At 45.0% G+C, this 23,613-nt stretch overlaps 1 protein-coding gene across 1 annotated transcript in view; it reads right to left on the bottom strand.

Moving 5' to 3' along the window:
- Positions 1-5,271: 5,271 nt before the first annotated feature.
- The window catches only part of XKR6 (XK related 6), a 333,364-nt gene continuing 315,022 nt past the window's right edge, over positions 5,272-23,613 (bottom strand). The window contains exon 3 of the mRNA XM_002709441.5: positions 5,272-23,613. This exon is cut by the window's right edge and continues 14,842 nt beyond it. The gene's annotated coding sequence lies outside the window, so the exon portion shown is untranslated.

Genomic DNA, 23,613 nt, shown 5'->3' with positions numbered 1-23,613 from the left:
TTCTGCCCTGGCAAGAACCAAGCAGGACAGGAGCAGGAGCCATCACGTCTCTGTGCAGTCAGCCTTGAGTCTGAGGCACAGCAGGAAGTGCATTCAACCCTAATGCAATGTTCAATACAGTGTGAACGAGGCCCACCCGCAAAGCACACGATGCGATCAATGCTCGTGGCCGCAAGTCACGGAGGAGGGAAGTGCCTACGAGAAAGAGATGCTGTCAAATACTTGAGGGCTAAGCTCTTAACTTCAAGAGGGCCAGAGGCAGGGACATCGAGGTGCCCTTGGCCATCGGGATGGATTTTTTTTTTTACTGCAGAGCCAAGAAGCCCAAGGACCTCAGAGGACTGGCTCTGCCTCCAGATTTGAAGAGAAGGGACTGCCCATTAGATGCACTATCCTGCCAAAAGACCAGAGTCAGCAAAAAAACAGATGCTGGAATATCATTTAATACCAACTGTGGATGCTGGTTCCTGACGATTGAGGGGGACAGCCTGTGGGGGTTCTAGGTGTGGAAATAGAGAATGGCAAACTCTTTCTGTGCCCAGGAAAAAAAAAAAACATGCCTATGGATTTTGACTCAGTTAGAGAAAAGCTAGGATTCTAGGACAGAGATTCAACTCCATTGAGCAGAGATGTTGCTGCCAGTTCCATCTATGCAGGGACCAAGCTCACAGAAGAGATACCTGTGGATCACAGGGTCATCTTGAACAAGAACACTTGAGCCTTTTTAGACACGTCTGTCCCCTGAGCAGGTCCCCATGTCTGCAGAAGGATAGGTGATGCTGTGAGTGAGCATTGTCCTCAAACATCCACCAATTAAATCTCTTAGGTAGTTAAAAATCCACTTTTAAGTGCACTGAAGACCCAAGAAACTGTAGCTGCCTCTTCCTCCCCAATACTGCCTGTCCTGATCTTACAAATGGTGAAGCTGAGGCACAAGGAAGCAACTATTTTTTATGCAGTCCCCCTTTTGATCTGGTGACGCTCCTGGGAGGAAAGCCCAGGATCTCTGGTCCTTGGGGGTCGTCCATTGTCTTTCTGCTTGTCTATCTGTCTACAATACTTTATATGTCTTTTTATGTATAAAATATAAATCATTTTTACCTTCCTGCTTGACTTCTTGTCCTTTCCTCCTCCTTTATATTAACTAGGTTAGCGGGGGGAAAAAGATGTTCCATGACGAGGGAAAAACCACAGTACTGCTCCAGCAGGAGAGGTGTCGGCCCTTGTCCATGGGGCCCTGGGGTGCTTCAGATCTGGACTGCACAGCAAGTGAGAAGGGACGCAATTCAACAGAAATCAGCAATGGAGATGTCTGTGCCAGACAAAGTGAACTTCCACAACCTGGTTTTAAGGAACAGTCGATACACTAGAGATAGATAGATACACTATGCTGAATCTTGAGTACTAAAACAACTTGTAAATATAATTATGCTAAATTAAAGAAGACAGACATCATAGGGAAGAGTCTGGTCAACAACCAATCACCATTAGAATCAAAAAGGAAACCGGCCTTGTCACTGAGTACCTCCACAACGTTTCTCAATGCACTAAGTACATTTTAACCATGCAAAAATACACAAACGTCTTAACTAGGTTGTTTTTTTTTTGTTAAAAAAAATCAAACACCAACATTATGCATTTTTGTTAATTATATTGGTTAAAGTTAACAGCCAGTGGCCGCCAAATATCAGATACATCATATACATATTTTTATACAGAATCTGGACAACACAACATTACACATCAGAGAGAGAAAGAGAGAAAAAGAGAAAGAGATTATTTGTTCCTTTGTGGGTTTGTTGTTGTTGTTCAGGAAAAAAAATATGAGAAGCAATGCTAAGAAGGAAAACACTTCAACAAGTTAGGAATACATAGGGAGAATTGCTAATCAGAAATACAGGAGGAAAAGAGTTCATATTTAGGTCTGTGTCTAGAATTTTCTTCACTAAGAAACCAAGGAGCACAACAGGTGTATTGGTTTGGAAAAGCGGAAAGAGCGATAACATCATGCTGTCTGGTTCCCAGCACGTTTCCAGCAAGAAGAAAAAAAAATCATAATCACAAATTAATTTCACGAGTTTTGTTTTCAAAAAATGTCCTCCCTTACCCAGGAACCTGGGTAATGCAGGGGTAGGGGCAGCTCAGTTGAGAGAGTCCTTGGCAAAGGTTTGGCCAATGCCATTGGCCTTAAATTAGTTGGAGATATGAGCTGTCTGTGGGAATTCACGCAATGAAATGCGACGTCAGCTTGCTCCATTTAGGCAAGATTTCCCGTTGCCAGCCAGTGATCTGGCCGAAGACACAACCCCCAATGACAGGTTCTGCTAGCCGGGCCCCAGTCCTGCCCCTTAAGCATTTGGCATCAACACAATCTTAAGAAGTCAACCTGGAAAGAAAACAAGACCTTGAACACAAGCTATGGAAGCACTACTGTGGTCACGGTTGGATACAAAAATGTGAAAATTCAGATGTAATCAAAAATACAAAATCAGTTTTGATAAGATTTGCTTTTTTTTTTAAACCATTACAGTACAAGGTTTTTCAAATTACAGTAAAAGTTATGTGTTTGCTTACAGTAACTAGAATAAGTAGCTGATTTTGTTCTGCTAGAATCAGAGATCCCTGATAAGTGAGAATGCACCAATCGGAAATCAACCCCACACAAGAAATGGATATCGTAACAGAAACACAGTTCACTGCGGTCTTCACCCCTTGCAACAGTATGAAAAGAATGGTATCGTTTGCACAACTCATTAGCATGAGGGTCTTCTTCCATTGGGAAAAAAATGATAATAAACAGATGGTATTAAATGTCCAACAAGAAAAGGACTGGAAATCCGGGGCTGAATGGTGGAGGATCTGAAGGGAGTTTCCCATGTCACTGAGCTTTTCCCATTGTACTTTTCTCAAAAATGATGGTTTTGCATGAGCCTCTTTGGGCAATGCTACTTTGTGCTTCTGCCCCCTTGTCCCAGTCTGTGGGGAGAGGGGCCGGCACCACCTCACTGGTTGAAAGGAAAATGTAACGGGAATCACAGTCCATTGTGCCAACAAGAGTCACCCCCACTACACACCCAGGAAAGAAAATAGAACAAAAGGAGGCCTGGGAGGCGGGGCGGGGCAGGGTTGGGGGCAGGCAGAGGAGCCTCCACTTGGCAAAGAGAAACCCTTGCCAGGGCCATGCTACTGCTTAGACTCTCATCTCATGCTCGGGAAGGGAAGGGAAGGGAAGGGAAGGGAAGGGAAGGGAAGGGATCAAGGACCCCAAGTGACATCTGAGCAAAAGCTGCCACTCCCACAGAGCCTCACCTTGGGGGCAGTACTGAAAAAGAGCCATGTGGCTAAACGAAGCGACTAGGCGACCTGCTTCATGCTCCTGTTACAAGACATGAAAAACAGCGAGGCTGACTGTGGCTTTGTAGCCATGACCACAGCCTGGCATGGCCACTGGAAAGCTGTGAGGAGCCCTCCCCTCCATGCCCAGGAGGAGGGGCTGCACGTTTGGCACTTTGGGTACAGACAGAAGGCCGGGAACCAGCAGAAGTCACATAGCATACTTGTTGGTTTTTGGCCTCATGAACCCCTCTCTGGCTTCATCCTGGTGCCCAAACTCAAGAAAACCACTCTGTGAACCATTCGATTGGCCCTGTCTACCTCCTTACATTCCCTCCTAACAGACCAGGGGCAAGCTCTTCTATTTTAGACAGCCAGAGGCTGCCGTTTAGGGCAGGAGATTAGCCAGTCCTCTGGGTGGGCAGCACGCTGTCCAAAATCCCCTGGGATGTCATGGGTGGTCTAATCCACCTGCTTCCTTCCAGTAACTTGCCTGCATATAGATGAACAAACCCTTTACTCACACCTATAGCCCAAGAAATGGAAGAAAAGCAAACTCCTCTGCCATGTTAGGAAGTTTTTCCTATCTTTGAAAGACTGTGAGACCAGGAAGCACTCAATTATTTGGTTAAGATCTGGCCATTGAAAGAGGTTCCTCTAAAAAAATCTGCCAACGTCTTCAAGAAGACAAGACTGTGCCCCTAGACCACGAGGCTCAATGTTCACCAGCGTCCATGCTGCTGTGGGTCCTGCTCTCACGGTTGAGGTTGACAGCTATACTCAGTCCCATCCTGTGGCTTCCTATAGCAGGTGCACTCTGCTTATCCTGGGAGTTACAGCCGCAGGCAGAACACCCTCACTTTTTGCATATAGTGCTCCTACTTACTCATTTCTTTGGCCAGAACAGATTCTGCTTTCCTGGGCTTCCAAATCTTATCTTTTACTAAGCACTCTCAGAATTCAGTGCTCAACCATGGCTTACTGTAGCACAATGGTTTTCCTAAAAATATTGTGCTCTTTGTGGAGCCTGTTGGGCTGGTCCTCTGGAGCATAGAGGTGGCATCATCTGCTCATCGTTCTGGGAGTCACTAAGTGGTAGGTCCCTCTAAGCCAGCTGAAGTCTACAGGCATCGCCGAATGTGGGTCTTCTCCCAGATGACGGAGTTTTAAAAGGTGCAAGCTGCTTGGCCTGCATGGTCTTCACAAACACCTGTTTTCTTCATGAGCTAAATCCTTAAAGCTCTGCCTAGCTAGAGCCTCTCTCCAAATGGTTTATTTCTAATCTGGCAGTTTGTGGTTGGAACGTCCAAGGATTTGTGACTGCAGATGCGTTTACAAGACGAAAGGGCCAGAATGCAAGTGAAGAATGAGATGATGCGCAGCAGTACAGCTTAAAAGGATTAAAAACAAATTCTCCAAGAGCCCTGGAAATGCCCCAGGACACGGCTGGGATGCTCTGGCTTGGCATCTGGGACTCTGTGGTTCCATTTACCATTTGATATGGAGCCACTGCCGGCTGAAAGACATTCCCAGGGATGGTGTGGGTGGGTAGGGAGGTAGATCACCTACATGCTTCTCTCAGTGGAATGATGTTGGGACTTCACTGCCTGGAGCATCGGGTTTCAGGTTTGACTTACTCATGTGTGTCCCCTGGTGTGACCTCAAGCAGGTTAACCTCTCTGGACTTGTTTCCTCATTTTCATGTTGCCTGTGACTTTATAGGGTTATTGACAAAAGCAGAGGTGATTACTGCGTGGGTGTGGGCGAGCACTCCACAGGCATTCCAGAAACGTGGTGGGCAACTTCGTTTACTCTCATCGTGACCTGAAACAAAGTTGGATGATTTTCCATACCCAAAGCATGTCCCTAGGCAGAGTCATCTGTTGTAAGTGGGGTTGTAAAGCACAGTGAGCTTTGCAAGGCTGTTTTTGGTTTCGCTTTGTTTTGTTAGAGCAGTCATCTCTGTACATGCAGTGTAGCTGACTCTCATCTCCTGACACAATAATGCTCTGTTCTTCAGCCCAAAACACTCAAACCACTTGACCTCAGCAATGGAAAATGGACTGGAGGAAGAAAAGTATGTTTTCACCTTCAAGAGAGATATTCTGAGTATGTCTGGTAGGGTAGTGAGCAGCTGGCATCACTATTTCTTTTGAAGCAAGAGAAAAATAGAGCTCAACTGATTCAGGAGATGTGTGCCTTCCATTTGAGGAGGGTCTCCCTGCGTTCTGACACTTGGAAACAGGAGGGTGGGCCAGAAAGGGAAGAGCTAACTATTTTTCTCATCTGTGGAATGAGTGAACTTTAGGATCGGATGGGACCCTGATGTATCACCTTCATTTTCACAGAAGAGAAAACTGCTTGAGCTCATGAGTGGGTACTCCAGCTGCTGTCCTTGGACTGTAGAGAGTGGTGAGACTCTGCTTGGGGAAGAGGAAGGTCTAGACCACACAGCTTTCCGTGGTGCTGGAATGCAACAGCAAAGCCTCCTAAACTCGCTGCGCTTCTATGTCGAGAACCCATTCTCCCCCTAGTTTTGCCCAGATTTTAAATAAAATCTCTGATAAACTCATGGTAGACCTTTAGTGGTCCTGTTGCTAATTCCAACTGGGAGATGACAGAAAAAATAATACCTATTTCCAGAAGGAAAAAAATTTCAGTATTTCTCATAGTTGCTAAATAGTGAAGACTTCTCAAAAAAAAAAAAAAAAACTACCCACTACTGACATAATATTTAGCTTTCAAATAGACTTACTTGGAGATAAATATACTGTGTTTTAGAATGGGGCACCTGTTAAGTGATGAGTGCAATGGATATGGCATGCTTTGAAAAAGTACCATTTGACATATCTCAGTATTGCTACAACAATAGAAGAGTGACGAGGAAGGATCATTTCTTCAAGACTGATGAGAACTTGTGTTGGCCTAAAGGGTATTATGGATCAGTATAGGGCTTCTTATTTCACAAGGAATCTTTGGGGTTAGGTGGCTAACACAAGACCTGTGGCAACCGCTATGTAATAATAGGTCTCATTTCTCTTTTGGCTGTCCCTAAGAGAATATCTTTCTCCTTTGTTCTGTTACCCATGAATCAATTAATAGCATACCACTTAACCTAAACTTTGTAAGTCCATAAGACCCAGGATGGAGGCATATAGTTTGTGGACATGAAGAAATGTGACTAATAACAATAGCCAGAATGCTCTAAGGATGTTGAGTTCCAGGTTTTCTACTTGTCCTCGAAATGAGGCAGTACAGGGGCCCATTCTTCAGTTTGTATGTTAAGGTGAACAGTTATGGGTGAAGCAACTCTCTTTCTAGAACAAGCTTTATCAAAGAAAGAGGTATCTTTTCATTATTCTCTTCCTCTTTTTGTCTCCTCTTTCTGGTTAAGCCATTTTTTCTTAAGACAGTATTGCTTTTGAGAATGGTTCAAAACTGGCAGTCAAGGGAGTCAACGTGTTGGTGCATTCTGGGGGTTACTTCTAGGGAAAGGAGAGGCAGAGTAGGGTTACATCATGTTCATTGTTTCTCACAAACAGCACCTAATGTCCTACACTCAGGATATGCTGTCTATAAGGAATGCTCAGCTGTCCTTCAGAAAGACAGATGAAGGCAGAGAGCTCATGACACCCGCCATGCCATGTCCTTCTCCGAGCCCAAGCGTGCTAAGTTGTCTTCCTTTACATTGAATTCAGAGAGATTTATTTGTATTCACCACTTTCAGTCCTATCTCTAGGATTTAGCCTCCCTACAAGACTGTGCATTTCTTGGGGAAAGGGTCTATTACATGCCTAAGATCTTTGCTGTTGATGAGTAAGTAAGAAGATCAGCTAAAGAACAAAATGAATTGACTGTGCAAGAGTTCAGGAATATGGCTGAGCCCTTGGTTCTAAAGAGAATCTCTTCCTTTAGCCTCATGAATGATGGCTGCCAGTTTTGACAGCTGTCAAGAGGGAAAGTGATGTCTTCTCAAGCTCTCTGAAGCCCAGTTCCTGGGCAACTAATTTGATGACAGTGACTTTTGTTGGATGCACAGCTTCACTGCTTTTCAACAGTCTGAGCTCCAAAAAATTATTGGGTTTCTCAACGCTCTGACCCCTTCTCTACAACATGGAGGAATCCCACTGAAAGGACCTCCTGGGAGAGCTCAGAAAAACATCAGTTGACTTCAAAAGTAGGTTCTCATAGGATCTGTTAGGCATTTTTTCAGGAAAAATCTTTGGAAAGAAGGAAAAATGTCTTTCCATATGTTAGAGAGTTGAGCTGATGCCCTAGGGCCCCTAGTCTTTGGCTCCTCAAGATGAGTTGTTTATACGTCACAGGTCAAGCCGTCCTTGGCTGTGGCAGGTCAGGGTAAAAAGGTGCCACTGTAGGGATACACTCTCAAAGTTTAATTAGGCAGGAGAACAAAAAGAAAGGTAAAACGCCCCCACCAGTTTGCAAGAGAGTACATAGTCAGAGTAATGAGAAAAGGCAGGGAGCTTTCAATGAAGACCACTGAGCTCACATTGAGGTTTTCATCTCATGAATTCAGGGAAGCTGAGGAAACTATTCAACTGCCTAAGTCTCCTTTTCTTTATCTGTAAAACACAGCTATATGTTATATCCCTCTAGCTAATAAGGTCATTATAAAGAATAAGTTAGGTAAATCAAATAAGAAAATATATAGAAATACACTAGCAAATTGGTATGAAGCAAGGGCTCAGCCACTATGAGTTAAATCTGAGAGGAATGACAGTTTAAGTGACACATTTGTGAGTAGATGACATGGTGTGCAAGGAACACAGAAGATAGTGAGGGTCTCCGTGTCACACTCAGGGGCTGTGCATGTGTGGTCAGGCTCAGCAGAACCCCAGCTGGTGGGTGATAAAGAGAACTGTCAAAATTTAATATCTTGAGGCTGGCACCGCAGCTCACTTGGCTAATCCTCCGCCGGCGGCGCCGGCACCCCGGGTTGTCCCGGTTGGGGCGCTGGATTCTGTCCTGGTTGCTCCTCTTCCAGTCCAGCTCTCTGCTGTGGCCCGGGAGTGCAGTGGAGGATGGCCCAAGTGTTTGGGCCCTGCACCCGCATGGGAGACCAGGAGGAAGCACCTGGTTCCTGACTTCAGATCGGCGCAGCAAGCTGGCCACAGTGCACCGGCCACAGTGCACCAGCCATAGCGGCCATTTTGGGGGTGAACCAACGGAAGGAAGACCTTTCTCTCTGTCTCTCTCTTTCACTAACTCTGCCTGTCAAAAAAAAATTTAATGTCTTGAAGTTTGGAGGCCAACATGACTTGTGCAACATAGAAGTCTGCTCTTTTTCAATGCATGCTGAGCTGACTTGGCTGTTCTATTAGCTCCATGGATTGCAGGTGGCCACCATCCTACCCATTCTGAAAATGTTCTATGCCACAGGTTGGCAATGATAGAATTATTTTGGGGGGTCTTAAAGTGACAATAATTATAATGAACCACACACTAGGGAATTTGGCAAGTCCTATACAATTTGTTCTATTAGTTAAGTTCTAAAGTTCAGAGCCACCATCTCCTGGATTTCTACTCAGACAAGCTGAGAATCTGAAGTCTGTACCTAAGGCCAGGAAATATTTTGAATGGTAAATGCCAATTCCAGGAACAGAGCCATCCATGGGTAGTTCCCAGACTTGTCCTGATTCTTTGTGTCTTTGCATCTTTCATCCAATGTCTGAACAGCTGTGTGTGTGTGTGTGTGTGTGTGTGAACTCTCAGAACATGAAAATAAGTTGAGCAAACTTTGGGAGAATCTGAGTGAACTGTAGACCACTGGGAAAAAAACTATTTTTCTTGGTCTACTTTTTAGTGTGTTTTCATGGTATCTGGAAAGACCTGAAACCATTCCACAAAGTTAAGGAGAAACTGGGCCTTATCCCAAATTCCAATGACTGAGTCCCCCATTATAACATACTGTGCCCATAAAGAGCAGTCTTAGGCTGTTACAGCAAGTGCCCACGCAGGATCAAGTTTGCACGGCTCAAGTCATTCTGCGTGGCTGTGGTGCACACTCTCAGCTGTTGTGTGTTTGTGGTCAGGTCCAGAAATTTGGCCTGACTAGCATTGTGCTGAAATCTTAAACAGAGACTGGGCTTTTCTGTGTCTCTTGGGCAGCTTTGGGCTTTCAGGAATTTCATTCCTTATTAAAATTTCTCCCCCCTGGCCTTAAAAACTCATTGGTCCCAGAAATCAAACACTGAGTAGTCCATTAACAAATGGTTTTCTGATGTGCCCCCACTGGTGAAGATATACAAATGTCCACTTCAAGTCTCATTCCTTCTGACTTCCACAATATGTGTAGGACCAGAAAGATGGCTTTTAGATATAACAAATCTGTAGGGAATGAAACTGTGAGCCAAGGCACACATAGGAATACATATGAGCACCCACACGCCCAGCTCTGGAGGATGTCCATGAAGCCTTTGACGAGGGAGTGTAGTTATTGGCCCTAATGAGCCATTCCTTGGATCACATTGGAAAACCCAGAGTTAATCTAGGTGCAGCTTAGGGACTGTTAGGTCAACAAGGTTGGGTGAGTGTTAACAAACACTGGAAGTGGCAGTATGGTTTAAAGATGTGCTTCTGGAAATTGTCTTGCTTTCTCATCAGACAGTCTTCAACATCTTAAGTGGATGATTAATGCAACATGATGGTGAACACATCTAGCCCTCTATTCCTGTCTTCATACAGCCCATGAATCCTTCAAAATCCACCTTAAGCGCCAGTCTTTTCAAGCCTTCCTGTATCACTTCCTGTTCTGGATGCCTGTAGTCCCTCGCACCACTCTTTGAACCCTATTTTTTTTTCCCTCTGTATTAGAGTTATTTATGTATATCTCTTGCTTCTCCTATTAAATTCCTTGGGTTTTTTTTTTCTTTAGATCCCTATAGCCCTATACTTGGTATAGTGAGTGTTAAATAAGTATTTGATAGTCAATTGATAGACTGAATTTGAAATGGGAATAGTGCTATGACAAGAAAGCTCCTGTGGAGCAAAATAAATTCATTATCTGAATAAATTTATTACCTTGTCCTTTCGGGGAAGGTCAGTACATGGCAGACCCAGTAGCTTGTGAAGTCTAAGGTCAAATGTGTACAACACTTTGAATTCAGGGTCAGAGAAGCTCTTGCAACATTTGCTACACCCCATTGAAATATTCCTGCTACCTCTAGTTCAGTGACTTCTACTTTCCTCAGGCCTAGCATTTGCCCTTGTCCAGGCCACACAGAAATTGGTTAGGGAAGAAGACTCCAAACTGGGTATTTCCCCAGAAGTTTAAGAGTAACTACTACATATTAACAGGACTGAAAGAATCTGTATTTGGAATGATCAAATCCTGGGACAGCCCTTTGTCCCTTCTAGGGAGCAAAGAGGTGTTCATACTGGTAATAATGATAAAAAAAAAAAAAAACCACAGTGAACTCATGGCAGTGCAGAAAACTCCCCACAATAACCCCCCAAAAACGGTTAAACCTAAGGACCAGCCCACCGTGCAGAGACGTGTCTCTGGACAGAAAAGGAAGGGCAGAGCAGAAAATACATTTTTAACAATGAGGTTAAGCCCAGCTTTCTTTCCTTCCTCTCCATACTGGTTTTGACAATCCAGGAATTTCTCTCTCAATCAAGGGTACTCTTCCCATGAGCAAGCAGAAGATCATGACATGAACAAAACTGGCTGGCCAGGGTCAGAAGTCCTCTGACGTCTTCTTGGGTTCCCTGTAGAGTTAGGTCTACTTGGACTCTTCCTCTTTAAGAAATGGATTGAACCTGTGCTTTGAGCCACCAACACATGCACCTGAAATACCTCTACCACAGAGATGGCAAGAAGTTCCTTCTAGTAGCTCTATAATTCCTGTCATCTGTGCCCTGGGTAGGGTACAAAGGGTATGGGTGTCCAGGGAGGGAGACTCCAAGGATGGAGACGGCCTAAACCTGCATGGAGAGAGAAAGCAGCCCAGTGTTCACCAGTGTTCAAACTTCAGAAGGGTCTCCTGTGAACAACTTCCTCTATGGAAAAATTGGGGAATTGAGATTCACAGAAAGGCAGAGTCAACAGAGGCAGGTGTAGGTGGCTCGGCAGGTAACTTTCTCTTGATGTTGGGTGGGATGGCAGACGGATATGCAAGAAAGGATCCCGCAAAAATCCACCTTAAAAGAGGCTCCTCTGAACCCACCATAGCTATATTACCAAAAGAATAGGGAATAATAAGAATTGTGCTTTCTAGTACCTAAAAAAAAAGGCATTTCTTAAACATTTAGTTATTTCAAAGGAAATACTGGAATCTTGGGAAGCTCAGTGAGGTGGCAAATTCCTCAGAATCAAAAGCCAACTCTGGAAGCATATTGTCCTTGTGCCCACATGTGTGTTTGTATATGTGTGTAGCTATATCACATACTCCCACTCACCTACTTACATGTGTATATACATACAATATATATTTACCATTATACTTTTCCCCTTCAAACAACACCAGTGTGTTCCACCTTCAGCACACATTTTATATGCATTTCAATTCATAGACAGACCATTATACCATAAAAAGAGAGAGAAATAGCCAAGAACAGCAAAATATAACCTAGGCAGAATTGTTTTCAAACATCAGTTTAGCATTGTTAAAGAACAAAGCAAACCTCCCCCAATACAAGTTAAAATGTCTGTTATTCATTCATACACACCAGCAATTCTTTATGACCATCAGAAGGAAAAAAGAAAACCTAACATATTATGAAATTGAACCTCAGGGTTTTTTTTTCATTATTTGTCCCATTCATTGTATGTATTTTATGGGAAAAAGTTATCATTTGTGGAAATGATTTTCCCCCTTCAATTACACTTTTTCCCAGCTCCCAGGAGCTGGGGAATAATAAAACATGTATAGGGTTTTGCTGAATTATCATTTGTAAGGATTTTTTATTACTGTAGATTATAGACCTTTCTTCATCCCATTTAAAACATATTTCATAAATCTGAGAAAAGCCTTACGTATTTAGGCCAAAGACACAGAAAAACAAGAGTTATTGAACCATATAAATTATCTAGTGCTCACGACCTAGTTGTGCTTAGCTAAACAAAAGGAATTCTGTTCAAACACATAGAAAATCAGTGGCAGACAATCCACCTTTTATTCAAGGTCCCGCGAACCTGTCCTGCAATTTTTCAGGATTCTTCTGGAAAACTTGAGTCTTTACAGCATCACTGGCTTGGAGACTACAAATGTTTCCAAATCACCATCCCTCTGAACACATGGTATGGAAGAGAGTTCCCAAAGGTTTAGAGAAGAGTTGGGGGCTGGGTACAGGGTAGTTCACCACAAACAGTACAACACATGCTATCAACCCAGAGAAAACGGCAGTCAAAAAAGTCAAAAGCAGCCAAATCAGACAAGAATGCAAGGGAGTCCGTGAGTACCATATTCCATGCCAAGAAATTGAAACTAAAAAAATAAAGCTGGACATAAAATTATCATTGAAAACTTCAAAAAGTCAAAGCCAAATCAATGTTTCCTTTTTCCCCCTACGCACAAATCTTTCATTCTAAACCCAACACCCAATGGCGCTGGAGTTGATAATTTTATCAGGAAGATTCAAGTCTGCAGAACACTTCCCTTCCATGCAATTACTTGAGTCCACAGAAATAAAGCACCTTTGAAACCAAGAGTTGTTCAAGAATCCTAGTGTCTTATTCAATGTGTCAAAAAAAGTATAGTTAAAATAATTAGAATAATTCATCAAATGACAAAACACAACAATATTGACTCTCGTGAATAGGCAAAAGGGCTCCCGAGGACAATTCACAACTAAGAAGACAGAGCACAATAAAAGGCTATGACATTTCATGAATATTCTGTGTTATAGCTTTGAACTTTATTGCAAAGCAAAAATATATATTTTTATATATATATATTTTTATCTACATTTCACCTCTGACATTGTACACAACACGAAAGCACAGGAAACCAAAAAAATCATAATGAGGTAGATACATAACACTTACAGATGGAGGAGACTAAAGATTTTAAATTTGGCTTAATACTGTGGTCACCAATGTATGCATTTTCAACAGAGCAGCAAGCATTGATTCACAGGGCAAGAAGCCCAGTGATCTCAAATCCAAAAATAAGCCTCATTAGAAAATACCTGCTTCAAAATAGAAAAAAAATTTTTTTAAGTCGAAGAATCAAATGTGTTCAATTGCAAACCTGGCAAAATTAACAACATTTTTATTTTTGCTTTTGTGCCCAGGAAAAAAAAAATAATCTTAACTTGTTCAATTAGGAGTAACCATCCCACAGGGTTGTTCTATGTATTCTTGCCAGGTGGGGTTGGAGTGACCCTCACCTCTGCAGCTACTGTGATGAGAACCGCTAGCCTTTGAGGGCTCTTGGAACATGCTGGCTGGAAATCAACTTGGCCATGAAGTCTCTGGCAAGCTTTGCCTGTCCAAGTTCATCTGCTCTCAGAGTGGTGGAAGCAAGGAGCACCTACCAGTTGGGGACCCCTGGGATAGTCTCTTTCTCCTTATCATTTCCAATAAGAACCCTTCCAGCTCTTTCTCAGAGCTTAACAGGTCACTGAGAAAGCCATCTTTAGCCTTATCTTAACTATAAATGCACTCTCACCATCAAATGCATCATCAGGCAGTGGTAGCTACTGCAGAGACCAGCTCCCTTCTCATCCTCATGTCTGTATCCTGAATGGAAGGAGGATGGAGTGAGAAGGGAGCAGGAGAGAACCCCTGGCTGGTTGAGGCAGTGACTAGGAGAACAGAACCATGGAAACAGCAGACCAAGCAAGGGTCAGCTCAGACCAGTGGCTAGGAGAGATCTATGGGACTCCAACTAGGAAGGCAAAGAGTACCTTTCTTGTTTGTTCTAAGACTAGAAGTTTCCAAGATCCTAGAGAAAATAAGGGAGGAATGAGGCTCAGATCTATCTGTAGGGCTAAGTCCTGAATGAAATCAAGCTCCCTTGGATTATTTAATAGTTACTGTCACTCTGGACACGATCCTACGTTCTGTGGGATTTGCTCTACTTAGTAAGAGCTGGGAACAGCTGCAGGCCAGGTCAGAGAGAAGACTGAGAGGTCTAGGTGGGATGCCTGGTTCCTCTGGGGAGGTGGGGAAGATTGGAGACCACTTGAGCGAGAAGATGGGAGCAGAAGCAATGAGCACCTTGGGGAGGTGCGAAGTTGGCCCGTGCCAAATAGGATGTCCTGTCTCCCAGAAGCCTGACTGTTGACTGGACTGTCCCATGTGTTTGTGCTTCATCTCCCTGCTGGACTACAAGGAACAAAAGAGACAGTCTCTCTGCTTTGTCTTCCCAATGCCAAGCACGGCACTGGGCGTTCAGAGGGCATCCTTCAGGATGAATTGCATTTTCAGAAAACACGGTAAGAGGATCAGTTTGGGACAGAAGAGAAGGTAAGGGCAGTGTTCTCAGGGCTTTGGAGACCCTATGAATACACATCTCCCAGGCAACATCCGGGGGTCTCTTCCTGCCTTCCCTGGCCCATCTCAAGGGAAGATGCACATTTGAGTTTTGAACATAAAATGTTGGCCCCAGCGGCAAAGAAACTAAAACGAATTGATCTGATTTTGTGTGGTCACAGCAAGGGTGGGCCGCTGTCTCCAGCTTCGTGGGCTGAGAGGTTGGGGGACCAGGTGTCTGTCTGCCTGGAGCATTCAATTCAAAAGGCAAAGACAAGGTGAGCGTGTGAGTTCCACTTTTGCCTTCAAGAGTTCCTGGTGAGGCCAAGGGTGCTTCCAAGCGTCCAAAAGCTCATTAATCCAGGGAACAGGTCTCTGTTTCCTAAGCCACCCAAATCAACAGAACTCGGCCAGATTGTAACAGACAGCATTCGGACCAACTCCAAGGACTATGTGACTACAAGGTATTCAATGGTGAGTGCAGGTGAGCAGCTCTTGTCCTTAGGGGTCTTTGAGAGTCAGTTTGGTATCCTTTTGTCTGTGACAACATGGATGAGCAAAACTTAGGTAGTATCCAACTCTTCTCCAAACCCTGAGATCCCACTGCCCCTTGTGCTCTGAAGAAGCTTCAGCTCTGCTCAAAAACTAGAGGGTTTCCCCATGGCCAACTGTTGTGGCTGGAAGAATTACAGGCGTGCTGTGGGCACACATGAGCTCAGTCCGAGGAGGCCTTGCTGCATCACTGCTGTCAATAAACTTGCAAAGCAGGAGGCTGATTGTGAAGGGAGCATGTTATGAGTCTCACCACACCCTTCCTGCAAATCACTTCCATCTACCCTTCCCTGCCCATTTCCTCTCTCTCTCCCCTCCTCTTTCCCTCTCTCTTGAGTTCTCCTCCTCTCATTTATGTTGGTTTTCCTCTTAATCAGGTCACTTGGCCATGAACACATTTTCTTAGGCCCATTATTTTGATGCTGGTCATTCCACTCCTTGGCTTAGGGCTGTGGTTGTTATCTTCCTAAACCTCAAGGTATCAGCTCATTGGTCAAGACTTCATCAAATGAGTTTCCTACTCTTACTGTTTTATTTGGACCAGAGGCTCACAGAGGTCATCAGACTCACCTGATGGGGAAAATGAGGCTCACGGGAGGCAGGAGACTGGCCAAGGAATGGTGAGGGCAGAACTAGACATGGTTCTTAGGCCCTAGCTAAGCTCATCCCCAGGTGCCCCCATCCTCATCCTGGCACAAGGGCTCACTTGCTGCATCCAGTCTCAAATTCCTCTTCCTCACTGCCTCATCACAGCCGCTGTCTTCAACAACCTTCTCAAAGGGCATGCGTTTGACTGAAGATGCTCACATCTCACATCAGACTGCCTGGGTTCAGGTCCTGGCTCTGCTCTCAGTTTTAGCTTCCTGCTTACGAGCAACTTGGAAGGCAGCAGTGGCAGCTCAGCACTTGTGTTCCTGCCACCGAGATTGAGTTCCTGGCTCCTGGCTTAGGCCTGGTTCCTCCCTAGCAGTTGTGAGCATTTGTAGGGTAAACCAGGGGATGGGAGCTCTTTCTCTCTCTGTCTCTTTCTGCCTTTCAAAAAAATTAAAGAAAGAATTTGAAAAACCTACTCAAAATTGGCACAGAGAAGCTTAAATTACTTAATTTGTCCTAACTCCAGCTGTTCAGCTCTTCTACAGGATCCTTAAGAGAACAAATCCAGTTACCTGGATGTCATCTCTTCAGATCACAGAAAATGAAAATAAAGCAAAACCAGAAAGGAGACAATAAGATTCTCAGGACAACCAAAACAGACATTGCAAGGGCCTAATAGGAAAGTTCCCAGGATCTTAACTGAAGAAGTCATATCTGGGATGGAAACAGAAGTCCTGTCCCAAGGGGATACCTTGCTTCATAAACGGTCACTACATCAAGTCCCTTAAGCTCCCCTTTTCTTCTCTTCGCTTTTACAGCTCTCCAAAGGGAAACAAAAAAGCTCAGGCTCTTGGCTTCGGTCTCAAACAGTCCATGCTGGGCACCACGAGCCACCTGATCACTGTGAGTTACAGGGAGAGAGGCAAATAGGATCCTCACGCAGGGGTCAGAACCCAAAATATTCAGATCCGACCCCACTGGCACTCATTCACGGGCTGCGCAGCCCCCTGCAAGCCACTGAGCTTCCCTGAGCCTCTGTTTCCTCATTAGGGAACTGGAGTGGGATTTCTCCCTTGCAAGATGTTCACACGAATCGAAGCTAGATCCTTTGTGTGAAGGCGCCTAGCACGGAGCCTTCCCCCTCATCAGCACCCAGCTAACGTCGGCTGAATGTGGGTTCTCCCGTCCCAAAAGCACTCTGCCTATGCTGTTTCTCCTCTTTAGTCAGTTCACATGGCCATGATGATCACTTTCTTAGGCTTTACTATTTTGTGACATTTCATTCCCTGGATTAGGAATCTGCAGTGGTTTTTATCTTCCCCACATACAGTGGTTTTAGCCTGCCCAGGTCATCTTGTACTTACATAGACACCTGATGTTCCTGAGACTCTGCTGATGCTAAATTCTGCCTTACTCTAAAGGAACTGTTCCCAACACCCATCAGAGGAAGCACAGCTCTGCCTAGATTTTGTTCTTCAGAAGCAGTTGGCCTGGGAGTGCTCTGGGATAAGCCTGGCTGCCCTGGCCCTGGCATCTGGAACTGTACACCTCCAGGCTCTGTAGGATCTCAGGTGCTGGCTGATGGTGGGCACTTACATAAGGGCCAACCCCAATGACACAATAGGTCTCATCCGTCCTATGAGAAGGCTTTCCTCAGCAAAGGTTCTGTCTATGCTGGTAATGAACCAGCAGACCTCTGCACAGGCAGGTTCCTTGGGGGCTAGATCTGTAGCAGAAACTCAACAATGCCACAGCCCTTAGAGGTGGGCTTATCTTTTCTGAGAGAGGCAGGTCCAAAGAGATCATGGCTCCAAAGTGGGTGTTGAGAGCTCCAACTGGGCCCTGGGCAAGAAGGGAGGAATCTAAACCACTTCCACCCTCCAGCCCCTCTTCATTTTGCTGCAAACCCTGAACCTCTGGAGAGACTTGGAGCCTTTGGATTTCTGAGGCCATCTGTGGGTGTGCCTGGGCATCAAGGGGGCAGGCCAGAGAAGAACAAGGTCACAGGGCAGGAACTTGGCTACCTCTGAGAGGACCTCCAGGGGTGAAAAAATTTCATGTGGCCTGAAGCTGGTCCCCATGGGATTTTCTAACTTGAAAGACAGGAAAGCTTCTGGAAAAGACTCCTGGGGGTTAGTTGAGCAGGGCCAAATTCAAGGCTAAGTGTAGAGGTCTCCAGAATACTACTACTACATCAAAGGGTGAGAGGATCTCCTTCTCAGGAGGACCGAGGAGGAATGGGTGAGAGATTCCTGGGATGCCTCTCAGCAGGTGCAATCTAGGGAACAGAACAAAAGCAAATGAGCAGCACTTCATTTAGATCCCCTGAGTAGCTAAGAGAATGTGTAGGAGGAAGGGAGGTGAGGAATGAGGCCAACAGAGAAAATGCACTCCCCTGAAGGATCCATGTCCTTTTTCATTCCAAAGGAATCCCATCGAAGCTCCCACCCATTGGGGAGTGGGAGCAGTTTGTGCTGGAGCAGTTAGGCAGTGTCTGAATTTCTTTTAAAAACTGTCTTGGATGGCTCAGCCACCTTGTGCAAGATTTGTAAACCGTGAGAAAAACTCAGACTTGTGCAGGGTCTCAACCCGAGAAGGCAAGAAGCTGCCTCTGCGTGCAGGGCTTCCCCTGCCTAGTTTGTGCTTTGTGTAACCCCGTGATCTCTCTTCTTCCCTGCCACTCCTTTTCAAGGCCTTGAGAAGGCAATGCCAAGGCAACCCAACTGGCTTTCTGGCAGTTTAGAAATGTGCTAGAACCTGCTGTACTCCTCATTAGCTGGGAGTATGTGTCTGCTGCCTCCAATTGGCATGCGGTCTGAGGGCTGACTTCCTGAGCACTTTCCACGGCAGGCTCTCAAGGACTCCCTTGATATCCGGCTTTCAGAATGAGAGCAGATGCATCAGCCCCACTAAAGGGCAAGTTGCCTGTCAGTGGCTGGCAGAGGAGGAAAGGTATGAGCAGACAGCGGTGTGGGGGCAGGGAGGTGGGCTTTGGCACTGGGTACAGTGGAGAGACTGGGTAGAGTAGCTGGGAAGGTTGCAGTTGGCCTAAGCCAAGGCAGAAAACACTAGTTCACCCCCTGGGGACATGTTACTCCATTTAGATGACCACAAACAAGGAAAGAAAAACACTCAGGTCAAATCCTTCCCAGAGTATACCTGCCATGGTCTTTATCCTTAACCAGGATATAGGGACCACTGAAGCTGCAGGTGCACATTATTTCCCACCTCCCAGCCCCAGAGGGCACATGCTCATTGTTCCACTTAAGCCAAATTTGTTCTTGCCTTAAGTCAACACATCCCCAAAACATATACTATTAAAAAGTAGAATTGATAAGGAAAATAAGTACTTGAACCAAGAAGAGGATGAAAACAAGCTGTAAACATATAACCCAACACAAACTACACAGCAGTTCACTTACAGAACCAAACAGGGTTACATAAAATCATTTCAAATCAAAGAAAATGAAATCTTTTTTTTTCCCCATTAGCTCTTAAATTTAGGAAAAGAATCAACTGTAGCATGCTCACCTTGAACCAGGGATTGGATACTGTGGTTCTTGTATAAAGGAAAAAATCTGTGAGGGGTATGGAAAACAGTTTGGAAATCTGAGGTGAAGGAGGGAAGGAAGAGAGACTGGAAGATTGCATAGTTGTGAAACAGTGGCTTCTCATCAAGGTGAACAAGTGCATCATCTGATAAAATAGCATTTGATATATATTGTTTTCTGTTCATTTCTGGTTGAAGTATTTTGTTCTCTGTCCACCAGACATTTCGTACGTCAAAACATATATACAGCGCACACACACGTGCACACGCACACACACACACACATGCCAGCACTAAACACCTGAATTACATAGCCAGCCTTTGAAAGGACCCCTCGCCCTCATCCTGGCCAAGTTTGGATTCACCAATACACTCTCGACATCCTGACCCCTGCTTTTGGTCCAAACTCATCCCTCAGGTTCTTTTCTTCGTCAGCAACTAAAGGAGGGTTACGGGGGTCGGGAGCTGAGGGCACAAAGGAAAAGCACCAGAAATGGTTCGATTCTCGCACTGAACTTCGGTGGAAAGCAGTCACGTTTTGGTTGGGGGAGGGGTGGAGTCAGTGTTTTTTCAGAGTTGGGGAAAGAAAACTGCCCCTCTCGTTAACCTTCCTTGAGGCAGCCATCACTTGTCAGCGCCTTAGGCAGCAGACAGTTTACAGCACTGTTGAGAAACCTCGGAGTAAGGAAGAAAGGACACGAGTCACAGCCAAGTCCAGAACATGTAGAACGCGGATCTACACATTGTGCCCTTTACCCTGGCTCAGCCTCCTCCTTCGGACAACACACGGAACAGAACACACATCTGAATGGTTTCCTGCATTAGACGGGACATCTCCCATCCCATCCCCATTGCCACCTCCCTCGCACATATACAGAGTTGTGAAACAGCTGGAAAGTAAAATAAAGATGAGCATACTGTACATTTTTCCATTCTTTCTATCTGCTTCAAGCATATATATGTACATACATATATATACATACAGATATATTTATGGTAGTTTACATTAATATAGGAAATAGCAAAGGTCTTTCAATTACATTTTATACAGAATCTCTGCATCTTGCCCTTAATTTCTATTCTGTCTCTCTTGCTTTTTGGATAAACAATTGGCTATGACAATCTATAGTAAGGCTTCACAGAAAGAATTCTGCATGTTTTGTTTTTCTCTAAGAACCAAAGTATATAAAATGAGGTTTGATTCTAGCACCTTATACAGTATTAGTGATGTTGTTCCCTTGGGAGAAGTTAGCACTACCCAACACCCTAGGTGAATCCGGACCAGTTACACAATATTCACAAGTATTGCCAAAGAGAGGACATAAAACATAGCAGAGATGGAGGAACAGGAGAACAAAACCAAACCCCGAGATTAAAATCCTACCGACATACAAACACAATCTTAAAAACACATCAAGTTGCTGTCTCCAAATCAGTAGTGATACAGTGATTCAACGCCACAGACTAAAGCCTTTTAAGTCACCCTTCCTCCTGGAGGTAAGGAGATAGGATGCTTGTTTTAGGCATGAAAATTGAGTCTGGGAGTCTTACTCAGGTCACAGAGTTAGGACACCAAGTCAGACATACCTAACCCTAGCCCTCCTAGTCCCAGACTGCTCCTGGCCACCTCTGATTGGCCAGTCCAGATTTTGGAAGAGCAGCTTATTGGCCACTGACAGGGAAGCAGAACGAACCAACAAAGAATTTTGTAAAATATCAGCACCAAAGGAAGTTCGAAAGAAGCTGCTCTTCACTCCCTTATCAAACATTCTATGTTATGGAGACAGCAACTTTCACAAGAAAGAAGAAAACTTGTCATAGGAGAATAACCCATCTCATCAGCTGGTACCTTCCAAACATCCACACGCTCAAGAGAGACGCGAGTTTCGGTTGAGTAGCATATAGTTTTGTAGAGGAATGATCAACTCCCACCAAAGCTGCATCAGAACCTCAGTTATATCATTATGTAACTATAGTGATAGCTCTATACCTCTATCTATTTATATATGTATACATTAAAGTCTGTTACTGCACTGGCACACGATACCAAGGAAAAGTACTGGCATTGCTGTTTGCTGCAAGTGGCTGCCTTGAGTGGAATTACACGACAGAGAAGCACCGCAAGAAAAGGCACCACAAGGTTTCGAGAAGTTAAATTGTTTGTTGCCACTGCCCTGACTTCTCTGTGGTGGGGGGAACAAAAATCTCCCATCTCTAGCAAGAACCCTCAAGTCATGGATCCAAAAGATCTCAAGTACATCTGTCCATTCCAAGCCAAGGGAGAGAGGGAGGAAAGAGCCCGACCTTGTTCTTTTTAATGGAATTTTCTTCTTGGCTAATAGAAAAGGAAAAACCTTTCAGTTTCTCAAAAGGAAGGAGGAAACTCAGTAGCTGGAAACCAAGCTTTCTGAAAAAAAGAAAGAAAAAGGACCAAAATCTTGCACTGGGAAAAGGAAAGTCTTACCTAAAAATCTTGCTTTTCTAACATAATGACTTGGTTGCAACGCATTAGGGAAAAAACAATAAAGAAAAGAAAATGAAGACATTTACATCCATAGGCACAGTTCGCCACAGATAGCACCGGGTCTAGATGAATGAGGATGGACAGAGGTCCACGTCAGTCCACACAGCTGAGAACCACGCGTGTTGACTTGGAGTCAACTTTACTCCATCCTCATTGACAGGCCAAGGAAATGGAAACCATTGGCCATCTGGGAGCACCAAGAACTACGTGTGCTGCTGATGAACCAGAGAAGAAACAGGGCAGCTGAGGACTGCAGAGTGAATGCCAAGTAGTATTTTAACTTTTGTTAGTATACTTGCCGGCCTTGAAATATCCCTTCCTACACTTCCTGCTCCAGACAGAGAGTCTGTATTTTGCTTTAAGAAGTTCTGGGTGTGGGGTGTGGCTGGGGTGCAAAGTTCCCTCAGCCATTGCTCGTCTCTGACTCTGGGTCTGCGTTGGACCCGGGAACCTATCCAGCCATCCTGCAATCCGCAGGTTCCCAGGATTTGCTTCCTGTGCAAGCCCATGGTGACGGGTTGCTGATGAGACCAGGACCAAAGCAGCTCCCTGCGTAGGGACATCTCTTCCCAAACCTGGGCGACAGCATATCTTGAAGTTGGAGCCTGGTCACTGGGGAGTCTCTGCCCTATACTGATTTGAGTTGAACTCTCGCTTTCCTTCTGGCTCCTCTAGCTTGTTGGCAGGGGTAGGTTAGTTCAAGTTGGCTTTCAAATTCCGATACAAGTCTATACTGAAGGTGATACTCCCATTTCAGCATGAGACAAATAAATGGACCCTAACACCTGCTAACAACCTGAATTTTTTTTTTTTATCCAAGCCTACCTCTGGGGTATGGACAGCATGAAAAATCAAAAGACTTCTCCCAGAAGAGTTCTAGCACATTCCTGAGACAGAGAAAATCCCCCTGCACCCACCCCTTTCCCTGGGTCTCCTCTTAACATTATGTTCAGAAGTCTGCCCAGGGTTTTGAGAGAATGGCCTCTGCCCATTTCCTCCTTCCAGGAGTTCCTGGAACTTCCTTCTGGGCAGGAATTATATTGCTGACCTCAAGTCCCTGCCTTTTCCCTGACCAAGATCTAGCACCCACAGCAAGTGGCATCAAAATGGGAAAGTATAGTTTGAGCTGTTCACAGTGGGAGGGCTGGGGAGCCAGCCCTCCACCCTCCACCATCCTGGGGCTGCTGGCCAACGGAGGTGGTAGAAAGGGAGAGAAGTCCAAATTGGTCATCATTCTGCTAAGTGGAATTCATGGCCCCGGAGAAGGGAGACAGGGCCAGGCTGGCTCAGAGGGGGCCCCTCCAGCTGCCCCTGCCACGGCACTTGCTTCAAGCCTCTTTGCCGTCATCAAGTTCTGCCTTGCACTAGAGCACTCTGGGTTTCTGTCTGACTCATGGCAGCCAGGGTATTTTAGAATTGGAAAGTACATTTGGGTAATGAAGCAATCAGTGGGGCCAGCTCTGCGGCATAGTGGGGTAAGCCTCTGCCTATGGTGCCAGCATCCCATATTGGCACCAGTTTGTGTTCCGGCTGCTCCACTTTCAATCCAGCTCTCTTGTATGGTCCAGGAAGGCAGTAGAAGATGGCCCAAGTGCTTGGGCCTCTTAACTCAGAAGAAGT

Source organism: Oryctolagus cuniculus, chromosome 2 (genome assembly GCF_964237555.1).
Source record: "Oryctolagus cuniculus chromosome 2, mOryCun1.1, whole genome shotgun sequence".
NCBI classification, from domain to species: Eukaryota; Metazoa; Chordata; class Mammalia; order Lagomorpha; family Leporidae; genus Oryctolagus; species Oryctolagus cuniculus.
Note: the sequence above shows the minus strand (reverse complement) of the source record. Positions and strands in the feature narration are given on the sequence as shown.